Source organism: Budorcas taxicolor, chromosome 24 (genome assembly GCF_023091745.1).
Source record: "Budorcas taxicolor isolate Tak-1 chromosome 24, Takin1.1, whole genome shotgun sequence".
Taxonomy (NCBI): Eukaryota; Metazoa; Chordata; class Mammalia; order Artiodactyla; family Bovidae; genus Budorcas; species Budorcas taxicolor.
In genome coordinates this window covers 10,657,325-10,685,322 of record NC_068933.1, presented here as the reverse complement: position 1 = coordinate 10,685,322, position 27,998 = coordinate 10,657,325, and positions in this window count along the sequence as shown.

The window sequence follows — 27,998 nt, the reverse complement described above, 5'->3', positions numbered from 1 at the left end:
TCTCCGAGCCTGAGTTTTGTACACGCTGTTCCCTCTGCCTGGAGTCCCCTGCTCTCCTCCCTTCCCAACTATGCTTGGCAAATTCCTGTGTATCTTTCAGTGTTCTGTCCAAAAGTCCTGAAGGAATTCTTTTCTTCCACTTTCACATTATCCTGAATTTCTATGTTAAAACATGTGTAGCAATTATACTCAATTTGAAATTAGGAACTGAACACGTGTCTTCAAACAAAATATAACAGATCTGCTTAGTTCACTCCTATATCTTTAGCACGTTTAGTTCTGTTTGCATGTAGTAAGCAATCAAATACTACAAATGTAAATAAGTGCATATAAAGAGAACCATTTAATGAAACAAGAATTGGCCTGGCCTTCTTTATAGGGGCAATAATTCTTACAAAAGCAATATTTCTTCTTAAATTTTTTCTTCATTTGATATCAAGTGCTCATCAAAAAAATGGATTTCATATCTGTCTCATTTCTAATGTACAATTTTAGCAGAAATATCTCCCCTAACTGGCAAAAGTGTCAAGAATCACCTATGTTTGTAACACTGGAAAAGCATTGTTGGTTCTCAAATACATTTCTTTGCCAAACAACTGAATGTTGAGATACTTTTAAAATTCGTCTACTCTCAAGAAACTGTATTATAAAAGTTGTATTAAAAGTGATGAACATAACCAGCCCCCCCAATAAAGTATCTGTTTCTTAAAACAGAAAAAATTAAAGAAGTAGGACTAGAAATAGTACATGTGCTGTGCTATGCTTAGTTGCCTCTAAGCTAATGTTAGAAAATATATATATATTTCTTATCCTTTTTGCAGTGGAGAGCAGAATGCCATATGTTTCACCCTCATACATGACAGAACTCAAAGCGCTTCCCTAATTTGCACTTCTATGTAAAAGTTCACTAGGGTTCATTTTCATATTGAAGTCTGTGTTTGCAGTTTGCCAATGTGCAAATTAACAAATTTCTCGTGCATGGAATCTCTTCCTGCTCAAAGTCACATATATTTCTTTTCTTCTTCATTACCAGCAGTATTCTCCTAGGTGAGGAGAACCTCACAGAGGTTCTCCAGGCAAAAATACTAAAGTGGGTTGCCATGCCCTTCTCCAGGGGCTCTTCCCCACCCAGGGACTGACCCTCTGTCTCTTATATCTCCTGCATTGGCAGCAGGATTCCTTACCACTGCGCGACCTGGGATGCCCTTTTTTTTTCCCTCTCTATGTATTAATACCACTTTATATCATAGCCAAGAACAATGCCTTACACAGCAGGAATTCAATAAATATTTGTTGAATGGATGTGAATATAAACAAACTGAGAAGCTGGATGTAAAAACTTGTTCCTGAGTCATTTTTCAATCTCACTCCGATCTGGCGTCCATGATACAACTCACTCTGTCTTCTTGGGGAAACTCAGTGCTGCACGTCAGGGCTTATCTCCCTCCTCCAATGCACATGGACATGCACCACACACCCTCAGTCACACCCATTCATGTCGGCTCAGGTTGGAATCCAGTCTCCTCTAGGTCCACCATCACCCCATGCTCACCCTGCTCCAACAGCCAAGTGCCCTGGGATTGCTCGAGAGGTGTGACCTCATAGGTGACAAGAGCTCCTTTCCTGACCCACCTCTAATCACTCTCAAGGGCTTCCTGACTGGCTCCATCAGATAAAGCGGTGAGGAGAAACTATTTCTCCTACCCCAACAGTGCTTAGCCCCTTTGTGTTCAGCCTTATCCCTGGCAGGCCCCACCCTTGCTCCTACTATCTCTGCATCTGAAGTAGCAAGGAAAAGCGTCCCTCTGTTAGAAGCTTTTGGGGAAGGTGACTGTTTTATTTTCAAACTTTCCCTTTGCTTGGTCCAGCTTTGTGTTATACCTTGTGTTGACTGTGACATAACTTTTCCAAATGAGGCTAGTGGGGCTCTCTTGATTTTAAGATTAAGCAGATTATAATCTTTCTCTGTTTCTCTCATTTTTCTCTTTCCTTTTCAATGGGATTTTGGAATCTTCACATGGTCTCCCACTGGACGCTGTCAAGTCATAATTCCTACAGAATCCTTTCTTACCAGAGAAGAAGCTAATCAAGAATGCCCACAATATGACAAAGAAACAGGAATTGAAATGCTAAAGCCAGTTTAAAGCCAGTTTTAAAGTGAACTCTCATGCTTTGCCTGGCTGCTGGTGTCCAGGCCAGAGCAGTCAGGAGAGTTAAGGACACATAATCAATGTTTTATAAGAACCTCTTCAATTTCAACTAGCAGCTGGGAATTCCATTTGGGGCACTTGCTCTTTACAGCTTTCATAATTCAACAGCCAACTCATGTTGAACACTTCAAGCAAAGAGATCTGTCAGTAGTTTTGATATCAAATCTTTATCATTTCTCTATTAAAAGAGATGTGCTCTTAAACTCTCTCTGTCAAGACCTTGTTTGAGAGGATTCATTATCATGGAAACAGAAATGTCCTTGCCACCTAAGAAAACATACGGCATGCAATCACTAATCCAGGGCTTTAAGATAATGGCTCCTTCTTCCCGGCTTCTGTCTGTGCCCTCCCAGAGTCTATTTCCCACTCCTCTGTAAGGACGATGCTAATCCTTACAACATGCGACTGGAGATCCGTGGAGAAATGACTCAAGAAAGAATGAAGAGACGGAGCCAAACCAAAAACAACACCAAGTTGTAGATGTGACTGGTGACAGGAGCAAAGTCCAATGCTGTAAAGAGCAATATGTTAGGTCCATGAATCAAGGCAAATTGGAGTAGTCAACAGGAGATGGCAAGAGTGAACATCAACATTCTAGGAATCAGCAAACTAAGATGGACTGGAATGGGTGAATTTAACTCAGATGAGCATTATATCTACTAAGGTAGGCAAGAATCCCTTAGAAGAAATGGAGTAGCCATCACAGTCAACAAAAGAGTCTAAATGCTGTACTAGGATGCAATCTCAAAAAGACAGAATGATCTCTGTTCATTTCTAAGGCAAAATTCAATATTACAGTAATACAAGTCTATGCCCCCATCAGTAATGCTGCAGAAGCTGAAGTTGAATGGTTCTATGAAGACCTACAAGACTTTCTAGGACTAACACCGAAAAAGATGTCCTTTTTATTACAGGGGGCTGGAATGCAAAAAGGAAGTCAAGAAACACCTGGAGTAACAGGCAAATTTGGCCTTGGAAAACAGAATGAAGCAGAGCAAAGGCTAATAGAGTTTTGCCAAGAGAACACACTAGCCATAGTAAATACCCTCTTCCAACAACACAAGAGAAGACTCTACACATGCACATCACCAGATGGTCAATACCTAAAGCAGATTGATTATATTCTTTGCAGTCAAAGATGGAGATCTACACAGTCAGCAAAAACAAGACTTGGAGCTGAATGGGGCTCAGGTCATGAATTCCTTATTGCTAAACTCAGGCAAATTGAATAAAGTATGGAAAACCACTAGAGCAGTCACGGATAAATCAAATCTCTTATGATTATACGGTGGAAATGAGAACTAGATTTAAGAGATTAGATCTGATAGACAGAGTGCCTGAAGAGCTATGGATGTAGGTTCATGACATTGTACAAGAGACAGGAATGAAGACCATCCCCAAGAAAAAGAAATGCAAAAAAGCAAAATGATTATCTGAGGAGGCATAACAATAGCTGTGAAAAGAAGAGAAGCAAAAAGCAAAGGAGAAAAGGAAAGACGTACCCATTTGAATGCAGGGTTCCAAAGAATAGGAAGGAGAGATAAGAAAGATTTCCTCAGTGATCAATGCAAAGAAATAGAGGAAAACAATAGAAAGGGAAAGACTAGAGATCTCTTCAAGGAAGTTAGAGATACCAAGGGAACATTTCATGCAAAGATGGGCACAATAAAGGACAGAAATGGTATGGACCTAATAGAACCATGAGATATTAACAAGAGGTGGTAACTACACACAGAAGAACTATACAAAAAAGATCTTCATGACCCAGATAATCATGACGGTATGATCACTCACCTAGAGCTAGACATCCTGGAATGCAAAGTCAAGTGGGACTTAGGAAACATCACTACAAACAAAGACAGCAGAGGTAATGGAATTCCAGTTGAGCTATTTCAAATCCTAAAAGATGATGCTGTGAAAGTGCTGCACTCAATATGCCAGCAAATTTGGAAAACTCAGCAGTGGCCACAGGACTGGAAAAGTCAGTTATCATTCCAATCCCAAAGAAAGACAATGCTAAAAAATGCTCAAACTACCACACAATTGCACTCATCTCACATGCTAGTAAAGTAATGCTCAAAATTCTCCAAGCCAGGCTTCAACAATACGTGAACTGTGAACTTCCAGATGTTCAAGCTGGTTTTAGAAAAGGCAGAAGAACCAGAGATCAAACTGCCAACATCCGGTGGATTATTTAAAAAGCAAGAGAATTCCAGAAAAACATCTACTTCTGCTTTGTTGAAAATGCCAAAGCCTGTGACTGTGTGGATCACAAAAAACTGTGGAAAATTCTGAAAGAGATGGGAATACCAGACCACCTGACCTGCCTCTTGAGAAATCTGAATGCAGGTCAGGAAGCAACAGTTAGAACTGGACATGGAACAACAGACTGGTTCCAAATAGGAAAAGGAGTACGTCAAGGCTGTATATTGTCACCCTGCTTATTTAATATATGCAGAGTACATGATGAGAAATGCTGGGCTGGAAGAAGCACAAGCTGGAATCAAGATTGCCAGGAGAAATATCAATAACCTCAGATATGCAGATGACACCACCCTTATGGCAGAAAGTGAAGAAGAACTAAAGAGCCTCTTGATGAAAGTGAAAGAGGAGAGTGAATTGGCTTAAAGCTCAACATTCAGAAAACTAAGATCATGGCATTTTGTCCCATCACCTCATGGCAAATAGATGGGGAAACATCTATTTGTAAAGTGAGAATAAAGTGAGAAACTTTATCTTTTTTTGGCTCCAAAATAACTGCAGATGGTGGCTATAGCCATGAAATTAAAAGACGCTTACTCCTTGGATGGAAAGATACGAGCAACCCAGACAGCACATTAAAAACCAGAAAGATTACCTTGCCAACCAAGGTTCATCTAGTCAAGTGTATGATTTTTTCAGTGTTCATGTATGGATGTGAGAGTTGGACTATAAAGAAAGGTGAGCACCAAAGAATAAATGATTTTGAACTGTGTTGTTGGAGAAGACTCTTGAGAGTCCCTTGGACTACAGGAGATCCAACCAGTCCATCCTAAAGGAGATCAGTCCTGAGTGTTCATTGGAAGGACTGATGCTGAAACTGAAACTCCAGTACTTTGGCTACCTTATGCAAAGAACTGACTCATTTGAAAAGACCCTGATGCTGGGAAAGATTGAAGGTGGGAGGAGAAGTGGACGACAGTAGACGAGATGGTTGGATGGCATCACCGATTCGATGGACATGAGTTTGAGAAAACTTCGGGAGTTAGTGATGGACAGGGAGGCCTGGCATGCTGTAGTCCATGGGTTCACAAAGAGTCCGACATGACCGAGCGACTAAACTGAACTGAAGATATTGGTATGTAAGATCCAGCCCTATTGGTTACACTTTTCCTGTAACTTGTCTGATAGATATTCAGAATTGTTCAAGCTATGACCAAGAATGAGTATTTGTTCAAAAACAGACACAAGAATTTCAAGTCAGTTAACTATTTCATTAAAGTCATTTGCAAGTGGGTAATGAGTCTATGAATTGTCACTCTTTTAACACAGAAAAACTATCTTTTGGAACACTGATTCACTGGAAGATTGCCATTAATTATTTTTCTATTTTTCAAAATGAGTTGCCTTGGCAGCTGTTGGAAAAGTACAAGGGCTTCCCACGTGGATTCAGTGGTAAAGAACCCCCTTGCCAAATGCAGGAGACGTAAGAGACGCAGATTCAATCCTTGTGTTGGGAAGATCCCCTGGAGGAAGGCATGGCAACCTATTCAAGTATTCTTGCCTGAAGAATATCAGGGACAGAGAGCCTGGCAGGCTACAGCCCATAGGGTAGCAAAGAGTCAGATACAACTGAAGGGATTTCGCATGCACATGTACACACACATGAAACAATACAAAAGATAATTTCGTGAAAGTTTTGAGTAAAGGATCATGTGGATTTCGCTTTTACTGAGAAGAATGGTTCCTAATCTTTTCTTACAAAATCACATTAATACTTTTTTTTAGTGTGCCTAATCTGTTAAAATCTCCTTTTCAATAAGAGCAGTCTTACATTCATACACAGAAGACTTTTGTTTAATAACTATATATGATTAATTTCTTAGAATAAAGCCTGCCTTACAAATAATATGGTGCAAAATAGTATTTTAGAGACATTTACAAGAATTTTTTAAAATGTCAATTCATGAATGTCTCATTCTCTAAAGAATGATCATCAATGCTGATTTCTCCCACTCATCAATGTGATGCTTACTTGGAGATTTGTAGTATCTCAACTAATTAAACTCTGTGTTTGCATTTGCTAAAAGATTCAAAAAGAGATTACAGTGCAATAAAGATTAGTACAGAGTTTTAAATATTATTTCAGTATTGATTAATTTTTGTATGTAGCAAAGGTCCTAGTAATCCTTCTTTTAGAAAGACCACAAAAGATTAAACTAACAGATAACTTGAGGATAAAAATAGAGTAAAACAAACATATAAATTCTATTTCCTACATGTTACATTTTTGTGCGTAACACTTGTTTTTTCCTTTGACGAAATGTCTTTAAGTATTTCCATTATTTCTTTACTTACTATAATATTTCCTTTTAGAGAAATATATATTTAATTATTTCAGGCAACAACTAGGTCTGTGAAGATAGCATTCATTACTGAATGGACAAAATATAAAAGTTAAAATATTGAAAGTAGTCTTGCAACTTGTATGTTTATGCCTTTGTATATCCAAAATTTTGAGAATAAAGGGACTATTTAATTATTAGATAATAGAAAAAATAGGTTTTCCCAGAGGCTAATTTGTAAAAAAAAATCATATAACTTTTATAAACTGAGTTGTAGCCAATTATACAAATAGTACACAGTGAAATGACATTTACAAGCCTTATAAAAATTTAGCCATGCCTCAATTTATGGTTCATTTATATATTTATCTACTACTTAATGTAGAAGAGTAGTAGACAGCAACCCACTCCAGTATTCTTGCCTGGAGAATCCCCTGGACGGAGGAGCCTGGTAGGCTGCAGTCCACGGGGTCACAAAGAGTCAGACACGACGGAGCGATTTCACCTTCACCTTCACTACTTAATGTGGGTATTTATTATCTCAAGTGAACAAGTATTGGGCATACGTATGTTCTAAAGATCCTTTTTCCTACAATCATTACTCAATTTTAAGACGGCAAGAGCAAACATCAACATTTTAGGAGTCAGTGATCTAAAATGGACTGGAATGGGTGAACTTAACTCAGAAGACCATCATATCTACTACTGTGGGCAAGAATCCCTTAGAAGAAATGGAGTAGTCATCACAGTCAATGAAAGAGTTCAAAATGCAGTACTTGGGTGCAATCTCAAAAACAAAATGATCCCTGTTCATTTCCAAGGCAAACCATTCGATATCACAGTAATTCAAGTCTATGCCCCAAACAAGAATGCTGAAGAAACTGAAGATGAATGGTTCTATGAAGACTTACAAGACCTTCTAAAACTAACACCCAAAAGAGATGTCCTTTGCATTATAGGGGACTGGAATGCAAAAGTAGGAAGTCAAGAAACACCTGGAGTTACAGACAAATATGGCCTTGGAGTACAGAATGAAGCAGGCCAAAGGCTAACAGAGTTTTGCCAAGAGCACACACTGGTCATAGCAAACACCCTCTTCCAGCAACACAAGAGAAGACTCTATACATGGACATCACTGGATGGTCAAGACCAAAATCAGATTGATTATATTCTTTGCAGCCAAAGATGGAGAAGCTATACACAGTCAGCAAAAATAAGACCGGGAGCTGACTATGGCTCAGATCATGAACTCCTTATTGCCAAATTCAGACTTCAATTGGAGAAAGTAGAGAAAACAACTAGACCATTCAGGTATGACCTAAATCAAACCCCTCATGATTATACAGTAGAAGTGACAAATAGATTCAAGGGATTAGATCTGATAGACAAAGTGCCTGAAGAACTATGGATGGAGGTTCATGACATTGTACAAGAGGCAGTGATCAAGATCACCCCCAAGAAAAAGAAATTTAAAAAGGCAAAATGGTTGTCTGAGGAGGTCTTAAAAATAAAAGAGAAAAGAAGAGAAGCTAAAGGCAAATGAGAAAAGGAAAGATATACCCATTTGAATGCAGATTTCCAAAGAATAGCAAGGAGAGATATGAAAGATTTCCTCAGTGATCAATGCAAACAAATAGAGGAAAACAATAGAATGGGAAAGACTAGAGATCTCTTCAAGGAAATTAGAGATACCAAGGGAACATTTCATACAAAGATGGGCACAATAAAGGACAGAAATGGTATGGACCTAACAGAAGAAGAAACTATTATGATGGCAAGAATATATTAAGAATATATTAAGGTGGCAAGAATACACAGAAGAACTGTACAAAAAAGATCTTCATGACCCAGAAAACCATGATGGTGTAATCACTCACCTAGAGCCAGACATCCTGGAATGGGAACTCAAGTGTGCCTTAGGAAGCATCATTACCAACAAAGTTGACCTGATAGATTCCAGTTGAGCTATTTCAATCATAAAAGATGATGCTGCTAAGTTGTTGCACTCAATATGCCAGCAAATTTGGAAAACTCAACAATGGCCACAGGATTGGAAAAGCTCAGTTTTCATGCCAGTCCCCAAGAAAGACAATGCCGAAGAATGCTCAAACTACTTTACAATTACATCCATCTCACACACCAACAAAGTAATGCTCAAAATTCTCCAAGTCAGGCTTCACCAGTAAGTGAATCATGACTTCTGATGTTCAATCTGGATTTAGAAAAGGCAGAGGAATGAGAGATCAAATTGCCAACATCCATTGGATCATCGAAAAATCAAGAGATCCAGGAACATCTACTTCTGATTAACTGACTATGCCAACGCCTTTGACTGTGAATCACAAAAACCTGTGGAAAATTCATAAAGAGATGGGAATACCAGACAAAGTGACATGTCTCCTGAGAAATCCGGATGCAGGTCAAAAAGCAGCAGTTAGGACTGGACATGAAACAACAGACTGGTTCCAGATAGGGAAAGAGTACATCAAGGCTGTATATTGTCACCCTGCTTATTTAACTTATATCCAGAGTATATCATGAGAAATGCTGGGCTGGTAAAACAGAAGCTGAAATCAAAATTGCCAGGAGAATTATCAATAACCTCAGATAGGCAGATGACACCACCCTTATGGCAGAAAGTGAAGAAGAACTAAAGAGCCTCTTGATGAAAGTGAAAGAGGAGAGTGAAAATGTTGGCTAAAAACACAACATTCAGAAAATTAAAATCATGTCCTCTGGACCCATCATGTCATGGCAAATAGATGGGGAAACAATGGAAACAGTGAGAGACTTTATATTCCTGGGCTCCGAAATCACGGCAGATGGTGACTGCAGCCATGAAATTAAAATATACTTGCTCCTTGGAAGAAAAGCTATGACCAAACTAGACAACATATTAAAAAGCAGAGACTTTACTTTGCTGCACATGTCCATCTAGCCAAAGCTATCGTGTTTCCAGTAGTCATGTATGGATGTGAGAGTTGGACTATAAAGAAAGATGAGTGCTGAATAATTGATGCTTTTGAACTGTGGTGTTGGAGAAGACTCTTGAGAGTCTCTTGCAGTGCAAGGAGATCCAACCAGTCCATCCTAAAGGAAATCAGTCCTGAATATCCATCGGACTGATTCTGAAGCTAAAACTCCAATACCTTGGCCACCTGCTGCAAAGAGCTGACTCATTGGAAAAGACCCTGATGCTGGGAAAGATTGAAGGCAGGAGGGGAAGGGGACGCCAGAGGATGAGATGGTTGAATGGCATCACCCATTCGATGGACATGAGTTTGAGTAAATTTGGCAGTCAGTGATGGACAGGGAAGCCTGGTGTGCTGTAGTCCATGGGGTCATAAAGCGTTGGACAAGTTGAGTCACTGAACTTGATAATTAATATTTAAAATCAAGAACATCAGGAAATGCTGCAGACAGAAAATGTTACAAAATATTTCATTCTGAAGATTGATTTTACTATAAATTGTATTCTAAATCATCTATCTTATACATGGTAATTCCTATTTTTTTCCAGTTAAAAAATGTGTCTTCATTTTTATTGGTTTATATATGTTGAGAGGTAGTCAATCTATTTATCTATTTATTATCTATCTTATAAGAGTATGTTAATGGAAAGAAAAACAAGAACCCATATCTACTTCTTTTTTTTTTTTCCATATCTACTTCTTACAGAACGGGCCGACTTCTGAAGTTTGGAATGTCAGGCCATAAGCTAATATTCCAGGGTGGCCTTATGAGAATTCCAAAATATCAGATAAAGTTATATATAAGGCCAAGAATTTGTAATTGCAACATTTCAAAATCCAATGTGAAATGACTGGAATTATCTGTTGTACCAATTCCATTTATAACCATTCTTAATGAGGAATTGACTATACTTTATCAAGAAATTTTTACTTTTTGCTTATCCTACATACCAATTCATAAGAGTCCTATAACAGCAATTTCACTTTAAAACATATATTAAATACAAATAAATTTTGTTTCTGTTTATGAAAAGAATTATACTCCTATTTACCAGTTTTCCCAAACTTGCTCTTAAAAATTATGTTTATATAACTTTGATATCAACCCCAATTAAAATGTTCCACTGGAGATCTTTTTTTTGGTGGCGGGGGCGGGGGGGGGGGGGGGTTAAATTCAGCCCAAATTAAAACTTAATCCACAAACAAGTTTATCTTCAAAAAATTTTCATAAACCATCAGTCAATTCAATATAAAATTATGGTTTCTTGTAATGAGCCAGAAAAAGTATCTTGAGAGTATTAAACCACAGAAACATATATAATGTGCTTCAGCTATGGTTTTATCTTTAACCAAATCTTAATAGATCTAAAATTCATTTTATTTTGTTTTTTAACATCAATGGATCTCTTTTTATATTTACTGGATGGAAAATAAAAACCCATATAAATTTCATTAACTATTAACTTTGCTTTTGGTTTGAAATCCATTTGAAATTGAAAATATTATGCCTCATTGATTAACCAGTATGCAAAATAAAAGCTTAGATATAAGAATATACTCTAAAATGTATATATAGTAAATGTCTGGGCAACAATTTTTTAAAAAAAGTATGACCCCAAGCAAGAGTTTCTATAGCACAGTGCAATAATACTTGTATAGGTTTTCAGAAATTCTACTCTAGCTTCTGGGCCACATTTCTTAGTCTTTGCATTATATGCTGAAGCATGTCATTCCTGAGAACATGCAAGACCTACTCTTTTATCTCCAGATCACAGTTCAAAGCACATTTTGAAAATGTGGGTGATGATGGAAGCAGATAGTACAGTATCAGTGGAGCTTCTGAATGAATAATGAGGGGAAAAAAAAAAACAAAACAGTAACACCACCGTCAAAGTTCTGCTGGTCTAGGGCATACATCTAAAGGACTAATGCAATCTAGTTATTTCGAGTCTCATTTAAATACAAGAGCCTGTTTCTATCTTTAAGCTTCTAATTTCAGGAAATTAGATATAAAACTCTCCTCATTCATTATAGGTACAGAATGATCAAAAGAATAGAAATTTCATCACAAAGCTAATTGCATTGTCAAATGACCTCATACATAATGAATCATTAAAAATGATCTATTCTGTAATAATTGTATGCTGCTAAAGGTTAAAATAGCTTTAACGTGTGGGAAAAGAATTGTAATTGAAATAAATTTCAGCTTTATATTGCATTTGCCAACAATGAAATTAGTGGATGGTATTTCAGTTTTTAAACATTAGTAAAAATGCACATATTTTTTTGTATGCTGATAGAGAAAATGTCTCATGACATAAACACTCTGCGACTGATATGGAACAAACTTAGAATACCATCAACATTGATCTTGGGTAATTAGCTCTTTCAGATCACTGATCTTTAATTACAGTTGCTTAACAAAATTAATTCAGTCCCCAAAAATCATCTGTCAAGCAGGGGAAAGCATGGTATTTCCTTCATGTTTCAAATAAAGACTTCCCCATTAGTTTTTTTTTTTTTTCAAGTTTGATAAATTTGATTTACCTATTCATATACATTTATATTAGATATAAAATCATTGGCTTATATTTTGTTGAATTTGGATACAGCCATTTTGCCATGAAAATCAGAGAAACAAGTTCTAGAATGCAAGCACCATAAATAGGAGTAAATCCAAACAGAATAAGGTCAACTTCGTATTAACTACCTAACCTCTTCTATGGAAGTAAAGTTAACTTATTATAAGACCGGGAGATAAAGCTAATGGATATTATAAGAAATACAAGATCATGAGAGTAAACAGTATGGGTAAATCAATTTGCACCCGTATAAGGTAGGTGAGAGCTGGACTGTAACTCAGAAATTGCCTAATAATCACATTTTATTCAGTCAAAACAAGATTCGGTGATCATGAAGCAGAGTATGCAACTGTAAGCATTCACTGTCCAATTGAAGTGATTCCTGATAATGATAAAACATGATTGCTGTTACAGTCTTGTGTTGAATCAGAAAGTATATGGTGATTATGCTAATAACATGGTTTTGAGGTTTAAAAGTATGATGAATGTGTTTCTCAAGCCTCATCTGCAAATATCAAGGCCATTCTATTTCTGGTGACCTTAAGCAGTGAAAAGAACAAAGGCAGAATTACACATTTTGGTTTGAGGGCTGACCTAAGCAAGTGTTCAGAATTTCAGGAGGTTGTAGGTCCAGTAATGGTCTCCAATATGAGAGATGTCCCTAATCATCAAGGTCAAGAAAACAAACCTTAATCTTCAAGGGGCAGAGAAAAGAATTTGACAAAGATTTTAAGTGGTGGGCAAAGAAGAATTTTTTCTAATAATTAGAGGAAGTATCCAAATCATAGAAGTGGATTGTGGTTTACAAGGTAGTTAATGAGTTATCTAAATTTGCTAAATGATTGTACTATCAAAACAATATTTATTTATGAATTCTTAGGATCATTCACAAAGTCTTATTTGAACTAGAATGAATATACCATATTTTTATTTCAAAAAATGCTGTTTTCAAAAATACATAAACACAGGAAACTTAACAACAACTACAAAAATTGTTGTTTAGTTGCTAAGTTGTGTCTGACTCTTTTTGTGACCCATGGACTGTAGTCTGCCAGGTTCTTCTGTCCATGAAAATTCCCAGGAAAGAATACTGATGCGGGTTGTCATTTTCTACTCCAAGGTATTATCCTGATCTAGGGATCAAAGCTGCATCTTCTGCATGGCAGGCAGGTCGTTTACCACTAAGCCACCAGGGAACCCTAAGTGGGAGCATGCTGAATGAAAAGGCCATTACAATCTGGTCCCATTCTCATCGTTTGCTATATCATCTTCTTTCTGATCACATTGCCCGACCACCCCCTTACATTTCGCCATTTCCTGTCTCCATCATATTTGCAAATGCTATGTCCTCTACTTGCATAACTCGTCGTCACTTCTCAACCTAGAAATGATTTTGTTGTTGCTATTTATTATTTAGTCACTAAGTCACGTCCGACTGTTTTGTGGCCCTGTTGACTGTAGCCCACCCACCTTCAAATATAGATCAGACCATCCTGTGAAGGTAAGCAATTTTGCAACACCATTCTTAACGGAATGGGTTTAATGCATTGTAATTTAACCTTTCAACCGTTCTATCTTCCATTCAATTTTGAGTTCACTTTGGAAGTTTAGGGACCATATTCCTAGTAACCTTGCTATCTCTGGAAGTGGAATCAACAATGCCTCTCTCTTAACCACTGACCGAAAGCCTGACACATATCTTGTATTCTCCAAATTATAAATAGGAAAGAAATTTCTTTGTATATCTTTTGAAAGTTTTAACAATGAATTTACAATGTTAAGAGTCTGAATAAAATAGATATTGAGTATTTTTACAAAATTTAGTAGAGAAATAAGTTATCAACAAGAAATCAGAAGTTGCTGCATTCTGATGTTCCTGGCAGCATTACTCACAGTAGTCATGGAAACACTTCGGTATCCATTGATAGATAAACAGATAAAGAAAATGTGAGATATAGACATACACACAGCGCATACATAAGTACACCCACAGGCATGTCAAAGTGTTAATTTAGCCATGAAAATAAAGATGCCCTGGTATTCACAATAACATGGATTATCTTGCGGGCAGACAATGCTAAGTGACAGAATTCAGACACCGAAAGACAAACACTTATATTCTCACTTACAAATGAAATCTGAAAAAGGCAAACTCACAGAAACAGAATGTGGCTTGCAGGGGCTGTAGGAAAGGGAAAACAGAAGACTTGCCAAAGGGCACAAATGTCCAGTTACAAGATAAAAATTCTGAGGAGCTGATGTACATCACAGGGTCCACAGTTAACAATACTGGATTACGTATTTGAAAATTGCTGCTGCTGCTGCTGCTAAGTCGCTTCAGTCGTGTCCGACTCTGTGCAACCCCATAGATGGCAGCCCACCAGGCTCCCCCGTCCCTGGGATTCTCCAGGCAAGAACACTGGAGTGGGTTGCCATTTCCTTCTCCAACGCATGAAAGTAAAAAGTGAAAGTGAAGTTGCTCAGTCACGTCCAACTTAGCGACCCCATCGACTGCAGCCTACCAGCCTCCTCCATCCATCGGATTTTCCAGGCAAGAGTACTAGAGTGGGGTGCCATTAGATTAGTAATTTTGTAATGTGAAGGATGTCTTAAGTAACTTTATTATGTCTTTTAATAAACCTTTTAATTTCAAGATATATATATATATATTTACATACATTGTATGAAAGTGAAGGTGAAGCTGCTTAGTCATGTCTGACTCTGTGACCCCATAGACTGTAGCCTACTAGGCTCCTCTGTCCATGGGATTCTCCAGGCAAGAATACTGGAGTGTATGTAAATATACAATGTACATATACATGCAATGTACAATATATACAATGTATATAAACTATATACACACACATACATATATGTGTATACAAATACATACATATGTGTATATTCTGTATTTATGTGTATGTGTGTGTGTATTAGTCACTCAGTTGTGTTTGATTTTTTTGAGATCTCCTGGGAAAATCCCATGGATGGAGGAGCCTGGTAGCTGCAGTCCATGGGGTCGCTAAGAGTCAGACACGACTGAGCGACTTCACTTTCACGTTTCACTCTCATGCTTTGGAGAAGGAAATGGCAACCCACTCCAGTGTTCTTGCCTGGAGAATCCCAGGGATGAGGGAGCCTGGTGGGCTGCCATCTATGGGGTCGCACAGAGTCGGACATGACTGAAGCGACTTAGCAGCAGCAGCAGCAAATGTGGAAAAATGTTTATCTACTTAAAAAAAACGTTAAATCGACAAAAAAGACACCCAAATGGTAAATGGATATATGGAAAGAAGTTATTAGTGGCCATATATGAAGGATCTAACAATAAAGTAAATGCAAGTTAACAAAAGACAGCATTTCTCATCGAAAAGATTGACAGACATTTAAGTGACAATGATGTGGGATAGGTGCCTGAAAATACCACAGACTCCAGCGGAAGTGCAGCTGGTAAACAAGATAGGGAGCAATTTGGCAGTAAAAAGTAAAAATGAAATGGATCTATCATTTCCTAATACACTGATCCTTGAATAACAGGGCTTTTAATTGCATGGGTCCACTCGTACGTAGTTTCTTTAATAGTAAATACTACAGTGTTATAAGATCTACTACAGGTAAAATGTACATGCTAAATCTCAGATACAGAGAAACCCTATATACAGGGGACCAACTGAAAGTTATATGCCACTGCATGGACAGGAGGAATCCCTAATCACCTCATTTTCAAAATCAACTATAAACACTCCAGTGAGGTCCACAGAAAGCTACTATTGTGCGGGTTGGTGTGATGAGCAGAGAGTGAGGTAAGGAGCTTTGGTGCCATGTTAAGATGCCTGATATGAATCAACTCTATCAGTAAACCTATATATATATATATATATATATAATTTTTTTTTCTGTAAGACTTTCTTGATGATTTAAGTCTTGTGTCTGTTTATGCTCTGGCACAAGTTCTTCATCTGCTCATCATGGACTTCCTGTGTGGGTACTCAAGTATTGAATGAAAACAATAACTTTCAGAATGCTATTAGAGGTAACATGCATGGTGGCGCTAAATGTTATGCATCTCCTAAACATATTAAGTACACACTCATGTCATAATTAACAGAGAGGCTAGACGTTAAGTTCATGCTAATAATTGCCTAATGATGATAAATGAGGCTGAGAATTTCATTACATTTCCAGTTTCATAATATTAATTAAAGAAGAAGAAAAGGTATTAACAATTCAGTTTGGGGTGGCAATAATTTGGTAGAGTGTTCTCATAAAGACAATATTTTGTCATGGTTCCCAATCTTCAATTAGGAGCCAAGCTCCGTGATTTGAATCCATTCTCAATTGCTTAGTGGCTGCACAGCCTTAGGAACACTGCTTAAATTTTGTGTCTCCATTTCCTTATCTGTAAATAGGTGTTGTTGTTGTTCACTCACTCCGTCATGTCTGACTCTGCGACCCCACAGACTGCAGCGTGCCAGGCTTCCTTCTCCTTCACTATCTCCCAGAGTTTGCTCAAATTCATGTTCATTCATTCTATGCTGCCATCCAGCCATCCTGTCCTCTGTCACCTACTTCTCCTGCCCTCAGTCTTTCCCAGCATCAGGGTCTTTTCCAATAAGTCAGCTCTTCACATCAGGTGGCCAAAATATTGAAGCTTCAGCTTCAGCACAATGTATATTCAGGGTTGATTTCCTTTAGGAATGACTGGTTTGATCTCCTTGCTGTCCAAGAGACTCTCAAGAATCTTTTCCAACACCACATTTCAAAAGCATCTAATCTTTGGTGCTCAGCCTTCTTTATGGTTCAACTCTCACATCTGTACATGACTACAGGAAAAACCACAGCTTTGACTATTCAGACTTTGTCAGCAAAGTGATATCTCTGCTTTTTAATGTTGTGTAGGTTTATCTTAGGTTTCTTCCAAGGAACATGCATCTTTTAATTTCATGGCCACAGCCACTGTCCACAGTGATTTTGAAGACTAAGGAAAAAAATATGTCACTCTTTCCATTTTTTTCCCCTTTTCTATTTGCCACGAAGAAATGGGACCGGATGCCATTTTTTGAATGGATCTTCATTTTGACTGGATCTTCATTTTTTGAATGTTGAGTTTTAAGCCAGCTTTTTCACTTTCCTCATTCACACTCATCAAACAGATCTTTAGTTCCTCTTTGCTTTCTGCCATTAGGGTGGTGTCATGGGCATATCTGATGTTATTGACATTTCTCCCTGCAATCTTGATTCCAGCTTGTGCTTCATCCAGCCGGGCATTTCACAAGATGTACTCTGAATATAAGTTAAATAAGCAGAGTGACTGTATAAATTTGGAACCAGTCCCTTCTTCCATGTCCAGTTCTAACTGTTGCTTCTTGAACTGCATAGGCATCTCAGGAGGCAGGTAATGTGATCTGATACTCCCATCTCTTTAAGAATTTGTTTTAGTTTGTTTTGAGCCATACACTCTAAGGCTTTAGCACAGTCAATGGAACAGAAGTAGATGGTTTTTTTTTGGGGGGGGGGGTTCCTTTGTTTTTTCTATCATCCTACAGATGTTGGCAATTTGATCTTTGGTTCCTCACCTTTTCTAAATTCAGCTTGTACATCTGGAAGTTCTTGGTTCATGTACTGTTGAACCTGAACCGTAGCTTGAAAGATTTTGAGTATTACCTTGTTAGCATGTGAAATAAGTGCAATTGTGTGCTAGTTTGAGCATTCTTTGGCGTTGACCTTCTTTGGGATTGGAATGAAAACTGACCTTTTACAGTGTAATAATACATAACTCTTTGGTAAATAGAGTCTTAGTAAATATTAGCTCTTATTAATCTATATAAGATTACATAATAAAACTTTAAATACTTTTGTGAAATCTTTCTATTTTAAGTGAGATTGAAGAGTCAAGTATTAGTGTTAAGCTTACTATTTTGGATTTCTAGGTTTTAAAACACTGCTATGTGAGGAAGAAAAAAGATTAATGGAGAGAGATGACATACATCAGGCTTGAAAATTAGTGGTCATTCATTATTCAATTTTAAACTGTGGTGTTGGAGAAGACTTTTGAGAGTCCCTTGGATAATAAAGAGATCAAATCAATCAATCCTAAAGGAAATCAACCCTGGATATTCATTGGAAGAACTGATGGTAAAACTGAAACTCCAATCCTTTGGCCACCTGATGTGAAGAACCAGCTCAATAGAAAAGATTCTGATGCTGGGAAAGATTGATGACAGGAGGATAAGGGGACGACAGAGGATGAGATGGTTGGATGGCATCATAGACTCAATAGACATGAGTTTGAGCAAGTTCTGGGAGATGGTGTAGGACAGGGAAGCCTGGCGTGCTGCAGTCCATGGGGTCACAAAGAGTCAGACATGATTGAGTGACTAAACAATAACATTATTCAATTAATTTCTATCAAAGTCATTTATTCCTCCGAAACTCTGTTTTCTCATGAGAGCAAAGGAGTGTCATACCATCATCTTATAAGTTTGTTTCTAACAGAGCTTATAAGGTAGAGTTCAGTAAATATGTATTCCTTTTTTTGATTTTAAAAGAGTAAATAAGATGTTTAAAAGAATATTTGTTAGTAGGACACTTACAGTTCCCCCTATTAAGTTTTTACAGCATTCTTACTGTCTCTGTAAAGTTTGCTTTGCTGGACTTTATATAACTTTAAATCTTTTAAAGAAAGTTTACTTAATGGTCAATGCTAAAATTATGCACAGTGGTTCTTCAATGAATTTCTAAACAAGCTTAGATATTTAAAACATAGGTATTTACAAGTATTCAAACTAAGTACCTCCTGCCTAATTATTTTCTACAAAGTTTATAATACTGAAATCTAAAATTAAGTATTTTGCTGCTGTTGTTCAGTTGCTGTTGTGTTTGACTCTTTGCTACTCCATGGACTGCAGGGTGCCAGGTGCCCCTGCTCTTCACTGTCTCCTGGAGTTTGCTCATTTCAGGTCCATTGAGTTGGTGATGCCATCCAACCGTCTCATCCTCTGCTACTCCTTCTCCTTTGCTTTCAATCTTTCCCAGCACCAGGGTCTTTTCCAAAAAGTCGGCACTTTGCATCAGTGGCCAAAGTATTGGAGATTCAGCATCAGTCCTTGTAATGAATATTCAGAGTGGATTCCCTTTAGGATTGACTGGTTTGATCTCTTTGTTATTCAAGGGACTCTCCTCCAGCACCACAGTTCAAAAGCATCAGTTCTTCGGCACTCAGCCTTCTTTATGGTCCAACTCATATATGTACATGACTACTGGAAAAACTATAGCTTTGACTATATGGATCTTTGTCGGCAAAGCAATGTCTGCTTTTTAATATGCTCTCTAGGTTAGTCATATCTTTTCTTCCAAGGAGTGAGTGTCTTTTAACTTACAAGTTAGTAAAAGCTGAAAATATTTTACAATCTCAATTGTAAATTAAATTATAGGAAAGTTTTCAAATTGGCTATTGTGTATATTTATCCTTCTAAAGGTAGCTTTTTTTTTTAATAAGCATCATTTTATTTTTAAATTTTCTCCAAGCAAGCATAACCTGAAATAAAACACTTTGGAGTCCAAAAACAGTCCTGTGTCCCTTGACAAGTTGCATATTTATAAATTGGAGATGGAAATATTATCATGAAAATTAGATAAAATTAGCCATTTGAAGCACCAAGAGCAATAAAACATCTAATATTCCACAATGTTTGGTTAAATAAATGCCTGAGAATATTCAGAAACTACTACTATCAACCCCAGCCTAAAATCTTGAACTGAATGTTATACAAGAATTGATTCTGAGCATGGAAGTATAAAACTATGTACATTAATAAATTGCTATACTTTATTTCTCACCTCTGTCAGCCAGTTTTTGGTTTTGTCCTTGTCCAGGCAGTATTTATATGGATGAAGGCTGTGTGTGTGTGTCTGAATAACAGTGATATTTAATTGAACAGTTGATTAGAGTAGAAAAGACACCTCAAAAAATTGAAACAGAACTAGATGATTTACTTAAGAAATACTCTTTTAAAGTCAGAGGAAAAAGAAGTGGAACTATTGAGAAAGCAGAGTCGGCATGCAGGACAATCCATGGAACTTGAAGCCGATAATTACAGGTCTTATAAAAGAAGAAAGCAGGAGAAACGAAAGAGATGCAATAAAAGATGGAAGGACAGCTAAAGACAAGGTCAGTGGGGCGAAAAGAAAAAAAAAAGATTGTGGTTGGCAAACTGAAAAGGCTCATGGAAAAGCAAAATAAATGTAAAGGGATTCAAGTCTAGGCATACTTGGGGAAAATCCTAACGGAAGAGAGAAATGCTCATACTCATATAAGTAGAGAAAATGCTTAAGCTATAAAAGGTGTTATGAACAAAAAAGGCATAAAATTATCACTAAATGCTGCATGAGAATTGAGTTTTTAAAATATTTAAGAGGAAAATGGTTCTTAGTCATTTTAAGGCCACTTAGGCTGTTAAAGTGTAAAAACAATGGGAAGATTTTTGCAGAGAAAAGAAGTTTTGAAAAAATGTAAGAATCGTGAAGTATTTAAGAATATAATGACTAGGGAGGAAAAGATAAAAGTTAAACCAAGAATATGACAAAGAAACAATAAACAGATTTGCTTCAGAATTATGAGAATTATCCTCAGCAATATAGGACACTTATGATACTGTCAAATTTCTTATTAAAAAGTGTTTTCAACATAGAATTCAATTCTCTGGGAAACTAGTCTTCAAAAGGATGCCAACAAAACAGGTTTGCAGGGGAGAAACAGAAAGATTCATTGCCCAAAGGAACATTTACATTTTAAGAGACAGCGACAGGTAAAGGGAAAACTGAAGCGCAGAACTTAAAACAAAAATGGAGCCACAAGGCTTTGTTCATCCCCATATGGCCCCTAGGACAGGACTGGGGAGTTTGGACTGAGAGTAAGGAAAGCATGTTCAGACTAGCATTGCAGACAACAAAAACGACAGTTAACTGTAGACACTAATTTTGTTAAATATAACAATATTCTTTAGAGAACAAGAAATAAGGTACAAAATTTCAAAAGACTAGACAAGTGACGCTAAAACATCTAATTACATATAAAAGGCAACAAACAAGAAGCAAGACACGTCGGAAACACAAAATAAATGCCATAAGTCACACAAAAAAATGCCAATAAAAATGAAGAAGTATTGCAACGAAGGATAAGGTTACACAAAAAGCCATGGAGAGCTCTTCAAAGTCAGCCTGTAAGGGAAATGTAATTGGAACGACTCTGGGGAGCACAGAAGAACGCTGATATATAGAAATGCACAGGAAGAGGAGGGGCTTTTCCAGTGGCCCACTTGGTAAAGAATTTGCCTGCAATTCATGAGACACAGAAGATGTGGGTTCAACCTCTGGGTCGGGAAGATCCTTGAAGGAGGGAACGGCAACCCACCCCAGTATTCTTGCCTGGAAAATCCTGTGGACAGAGGAGCCTGGTAGAGGAAGTCAAGTCCATGGGGTCACACAAAGTCAGACATGATTGAAATGTCTGAACACACACACAGTCAGAAAAATGAGAGGAAGGATAAAAACCATCACCTATGAGAGGAGAAGTTGGGAAGGAAAGAGGGAAGTGCAGAGAGAAAGAACATGTGTGAAAGCTCAGAGTGTACATACGTGTATGTACAGGGGTCTTGCTTCATGTTTGATTCCATGTACTCCATACACATCCTGCACAAGCTTTTTACACAAGAATAGCTCCTTATGTTACTTTCATGGAATATGTGAGCATAGCCAAATGAGGAAAAAAAAAATGAGAAAGTTATCAAAGTGAAACCAGCCTCAAACGGCTCTAGCCCCAGAAGATTTAATAGATGATTGAGGACAAGTGTTTAAAATTTGGTTAATCCCCATGCTTTCATTGTTCAGCATAGACTAAAATGAAATGTGTTCATTAGGAATACAAAACAAAATGTAACTGGCAAAAGAAATCAGTGCAGAATGTACTTAAGAAACTGACTGTCCCTTCTGACCTGTTGGTATACTTCTCAAAATTATATATAAAATGCAAAAAATATATATAATCCAGTTGCATATGACAACATTAAGCCAAGAAATGTGACAAGGGTCCTATCTATGAATACTAATGGGTAAAACAAGATGCTGATTGAAGAAGACATCTGTCTGATTCTCTAAGTTTTCCACCAATGGTAAAACAAATAAATGAGTTTCTGTTCGAAACCAGTAAGATATGTTCAGAATGTGAGTTTATTGCTTTTCCTTAATAAAATCCCATTAAAGTGACAGGAAAGAGGAAAAAGATAAATTTCTACACAACAAAAGGAATCAAGAAGGAAATATCAAGAACAAGATATTCCAAGGCATCTCCAGAAGATGAAATATGAGCGGATACATCACAGTTTCCAAAATTAAGCAGAAGAAGCTGTAGCAGAGAAAATACAAACAGGGCAGAGAAGGAAGGGGTGGAACCTACAGGACTGGGAGAGAAACGTCAGCATGTTTGGAAGTTTCTAGTGAACTGCGGAACTAAAAACAGCTCTTGACCAATGTTTCTCTGTCCGGGTTTGCAGAAGACCTGACAGGCGCATGTTTACTCTGTGGCAAAAACCAGCTAAAAATATTACCAAATTTAACAAATTGGTTTATCTTTTAAACAAATCGGCAAAAACACTGAAGTCACTGTTCTGAGAAACGTAGAAAGCCTGGCTTGGGAAAAGCTGCTGCAGAGCATATCCTGCCTCATTTTAATATTTTTTGCGTTCCTAGAAAATAACATTTAGCTCTTCCAAAGTCTGCTTAATAACAAGATTTTTATCGCCTATAAAGATCAGAACTTTTTAATATTGCCTAATTCAGGTATAACGGGAACCAAGAATCACCAGACATTGAGGAAGTATCAGTAGAAAAATGTTTATGAAATTTGGTCCTCATAACTTCAAGAAATGCATTGGGAAGAAAAGTCAGACAAATATTTTACGTTTCAACATATTTTATGACAAATAAAAATGAGAAACTATACACACATGCTGTGTATTTAACTGTTTTTTTCCTAGTGAAGTAATTTACTTCAGGAAAAAAGTACCTTTCGAAATGGAGAAAGATGCTCGTTGAATAAAAATAACTCACTTGGAGGTTAACAGGATACTTTCTAATTTATGATTATATTCTAAATGATGGTATTTGATCTGGCAAAGGCAAAAATAGATGAAGGAAGAAGTGTTTCAGAAAATAATTTTGCTTAATTATTAAGTGCTGGATATTAAGTAATTTACAAGCATTAGCCTAATTTAAACATTAGAGAAATTTAAAAGGGCAAAAACGGATGCTTTGCTAAATGTAATAACACTTCAATATGTATTACCATGTACTATTAGCCTGAACTTAAGAAGCAAAATATATAAAAGCACATATACCAGAAGACGGAGAAGGCAATGGCACCCCACTCCAGTGTTCTTGCCTGGAAAATCCCAGGGATGGAAGAGCCTGGTAGGCTGCAGTCCATGGGGTTGCAAAGAGTTAGACACGACTGAAGTGACTTCAGCAGCAGCAGCATACCAGAAGAGCTAAAACAGAAAGGACTGGAGATGCCCCCATGTAAGCAAAAATGTATAACAAAAAGCCCTCTCTGGCACTGGTCATGGAAGTGAAGACTGGTACAACCGCTTTAGAAGACAGCTTGATCTTATTCACTAGAGGCAATGATGACTCCCTATGACTTACAGGTACATACCCTCCAAAATGGGTTCACATGTATTTCAGAACACATCAACAAGAATGGTATTTGCAACATTACTTATAAAAGCCCCAAACTAGAAGGAACTCATATGCTCATCAGTTAAACGGAAAGAATGAATATGCTATACTTTTATTTCAGAGTATTATAAATTAGTAAAAAAAATATGCATACCCCAAATGTACAAACAAGATGGGCCATGTTTGGTTCCATTAGTACAAGTTTCAAAAATCTTCAAGACCAAATAGTAGTAAGGAGTGATATAATGTCAGGTTAAAAAGGATGATTGAAAATGTTGGGTCTGCAAATATGAAGAAAATAAATTGTTATTTTAAAAATCAGAGGTTATGCTTAGGCAGGGTAAAGAGTGTTGTGGTTGGTGGGCATTTTTGATGTACCAACACTATGTCTCTTCCTGGGACCATGGTGACACAGGCATATATATAAACTTAATTCATTAAACTGTACATCTGTTTTGTGCATTGTCTGTATGACTCTCTAACAATAAAATTATCTACGGATAAAAGCAAAATATATGATTATTTGTAAAAGACTTGCCTCAAAAATTTCTTTTTAAATATGGCATTATTTCTATTCTACAACATAGATTTAAGAGTAGGTCAGCTCCTTATTGGGTTCTCTGGAAGCTCAGATGGTAATGAATCTGCCTATAATGCAGCAGACCCAGGTTCAGTCTCTGGGTCAAGAAGATCCTCTGGAGAAGGGAATGGCAACCCACTCCAGTATTCTTGCCTGGAGAATCCTATGGACAGAGGAGCCTGGCAGGCTACAGTCCACAGAGTCCTTGTTGGAACTGGAATATGGAATCTGACCACACTTCTATATCAAGCTTTAATTTCAAATTATGTAAATGTAAACAAGTTAGTCAAGGCTATGGTCTTTCCAGTGGTCATGTATGGATGTGAGAGTTGGACTATAAAGAAAGCTGAGCACAGAAGAATTGATGGTTTTGAACTGTGGTGTTGGAGAAGACTCTTGAGAGTCCCTTGGACTGCAAGGAGATCCAACAAGTCCATCCTAAAGGAGACCAGTCCTGGGTGTTCATTGGAAGGACTGATGTTGAAGCTGAAACTCCAATACTTTGGCCACCTGATGCGAAGAGTTGACTCATTTGAAAAGACTCTGATGCTGGGAAAGATTGAGAGCAGGAGGAGAAGGGGACAACAGAGGATGAGATGGTTGGATGGCATCACCAACTCGATGGACATGGATTTGGTGAACTCCGGGAGTTGGTGATGAATAGGGAGGCCTGGCATGCTGCGGCTCATGGGTTCACAGAGTTGGACACAACTGAGCGACTGAATAGAACTGAACTTAAACAAGTTAGTGACATTTAAATATCTAAGAAGACTTCAAGGAGACCATTTGTATCATTCATAAACATATTTCTGGATGAAACACAATTATTTTAATACATCATATCAAAAGTTTAAACTATTATAAAATATATATGCTTCATATTATTGAAGTCTCAAATTAAAGTTTAAATTTTATTTATCCATCTGTTCATTCATTTAATTGTCCATTCACTCATTTAGATACTCAACAAATATTAACTAGCCCTTAAGTTCTACCAGTCCATAGGATCCCTACTCTCATGCAGTCAGTCTGGTCAGGGAGAGAGACACCCAAAGGGAACAATAACAAAAGTTATAAACATTGCATAATTACACACTGTCAGTGGGTCAGTGTTACTGTGTCAGGATAGTTTATCTGCTGCACCACAAAAAAGCAAAGAAGCTCAGGGAACTAGACAACCTTAAATGGGACAGAGAGAGCTTTGTAAGGAAACTGATATTGGAAATGAACTTTAAATTGGAATGTGAATTATTCAATTGGAGAAATATTTCTTGGATCAGCAAAATCTAGTTTTTGAAAAAATCAACAAAATACCAAAAACTGTGTCCTTGGGAATAGCTTGGTGAATTATTGTAAAAATATCCTTTTGTTCCTATGATTTCTAATAGTGCTTAATCTCAAATCAGATTGGCGTAATTACCTAGAACTACTTTACAAAGAAACTGCAAAAGTGTCATATGTGATTATTAAAGTTAATATTTAAAGGAATATAGTTATGTAATAGTATCTCATTTGTACAGAGCTAAGATCTTTTCTATCAGATGCAAATATATTACACATACATCTCACACCACTAAACATTTATATGAAAGTCAAGTTCCTTTTTTAAAAAAATGCATTAATCCCACACAGGAAGGCTCTCCCCTGAAGACCAAATCACCTTCCAAACGTCCCTCCTCAAATACCATCACACCGGAGATTAGATCTCAACTGATGACATTTGGGAGACACAGACTCCCAGTTCATTGCACAATCTATCTACTCAAGCTGGAAAATCTAAACCAATAGCAGGATACACACACACACACACACACACACACACACACACACAGAACAATCAGTTTTGACCTATGTCAGAATACTTTTAGCTGCTAATTTCCCAAATGTCTAAAGTAAATGTAAAAAAAGAAATAGCTTGAAATGACAGGAATATTATTGCTAAGTCATGTTTACCTTTTCTATATGACTATCACTGCATCAATTAAAACTCATTTTTGATTTGTAAACAAAAAAAAATAGGTTTAAACTCACCAGTAAAAATTTGCCACCTAAACAATGTGCCATAACATCATATTGTAATAAAGGTATAAATACTATTATTTCTTACATTTATTAAGAGAAGCAAAGTATACTGAAAATTGCCATTTAATTATCATTTAGTCTATAATTTTGAGCATTAAAACGTTTAGGCCCAGATTCTTTTGATTTATGGGGCTTTGAGTTGGACATGAAAATCAAGGATACTTGAGAATATTTCATATGGAGGACTAATGTTAGGGAGTTTAAGTTTGAAATATTTCCTGAGCTCCATTTCTGCAAAACTGAATTTTGTCCTATCCTATTCCCAAGATCAGCTTCTCATCTTTAAGACACAAAAAATATATAAAATATAGTAATCAAACATCACATTGCTATTTTGTTATAAAACTTAACTTCAAAAATATGTCATTTCTCAAAAAGAAAGAGTTGTTCGTATCATAAGCAGTTGCTAGCCAGAAGACACAAGGATTTTTTTTAATAATCAAGCTTCACATATAACCAAAAAAATAGAATACTACTAGACTTTTAAAAGGCCCAGCACATTAGCAGCCATGTTTCAAATAAAGTTTTGAAAAGTCCCCTCCCTCTGGTAAGTAGATTCCTCTGTAATTTTTCATATAGAACAAGGTTGATAGTTAAGTTCATATGTGTTTGGTAGATACCAAGTGAAAAACAGGCAATGGAAATACTTTGAGGAAAAAAAAAAGAAAAATCTTGAAAAATATATTTTAAAATTTCTATAAAACTTAAAAGCCTAAAAAAATGTCAGGAAAAGAAGTATAGTAAATAAACCCAAAAACCCTGAAGCTGGGGAAGATGGAGGGCAGGAAGAGGAGGGGGCAACAAAAGATGAGATGGTTGGATGGCATCACCGACTCGATGAACATGAATTTGAGCAAACTTTGGCAGATGTGAAGAACAGGGAAGCCTGGAGTGCTGCAGTCCATGGGGCTGTAAGGAGTAGGACACAGCTTAGCAACCGAACAATATACACTCTCGTATTAAATATGGAACCTAATGCCACACTATGTATATTCAGCATCTCTTGATGTTCAGTCTGAGTTCCTGCTTTTGTAGAAGGGTCTAGGGATACTGGTACTGTGAGTGCCTGACATGGGACATGTGGGTGCTCAAGTATTTATGAATAAATGATCACTTGATAAGCAGCCCAACCAGAAGAGAGAGATTGCTATGAAGTTTCACAGTGCATCTGCCTAAAGTGCCCAAGTTCAAAAGACTAAAGAGTCCTTGACTGTTTAATGAGGGAAAAAAAATACTACAGAGTAATCTATCTTTATTAAAAACAAACAAGGACTGGAAATCTCTTCTGGTGTGTG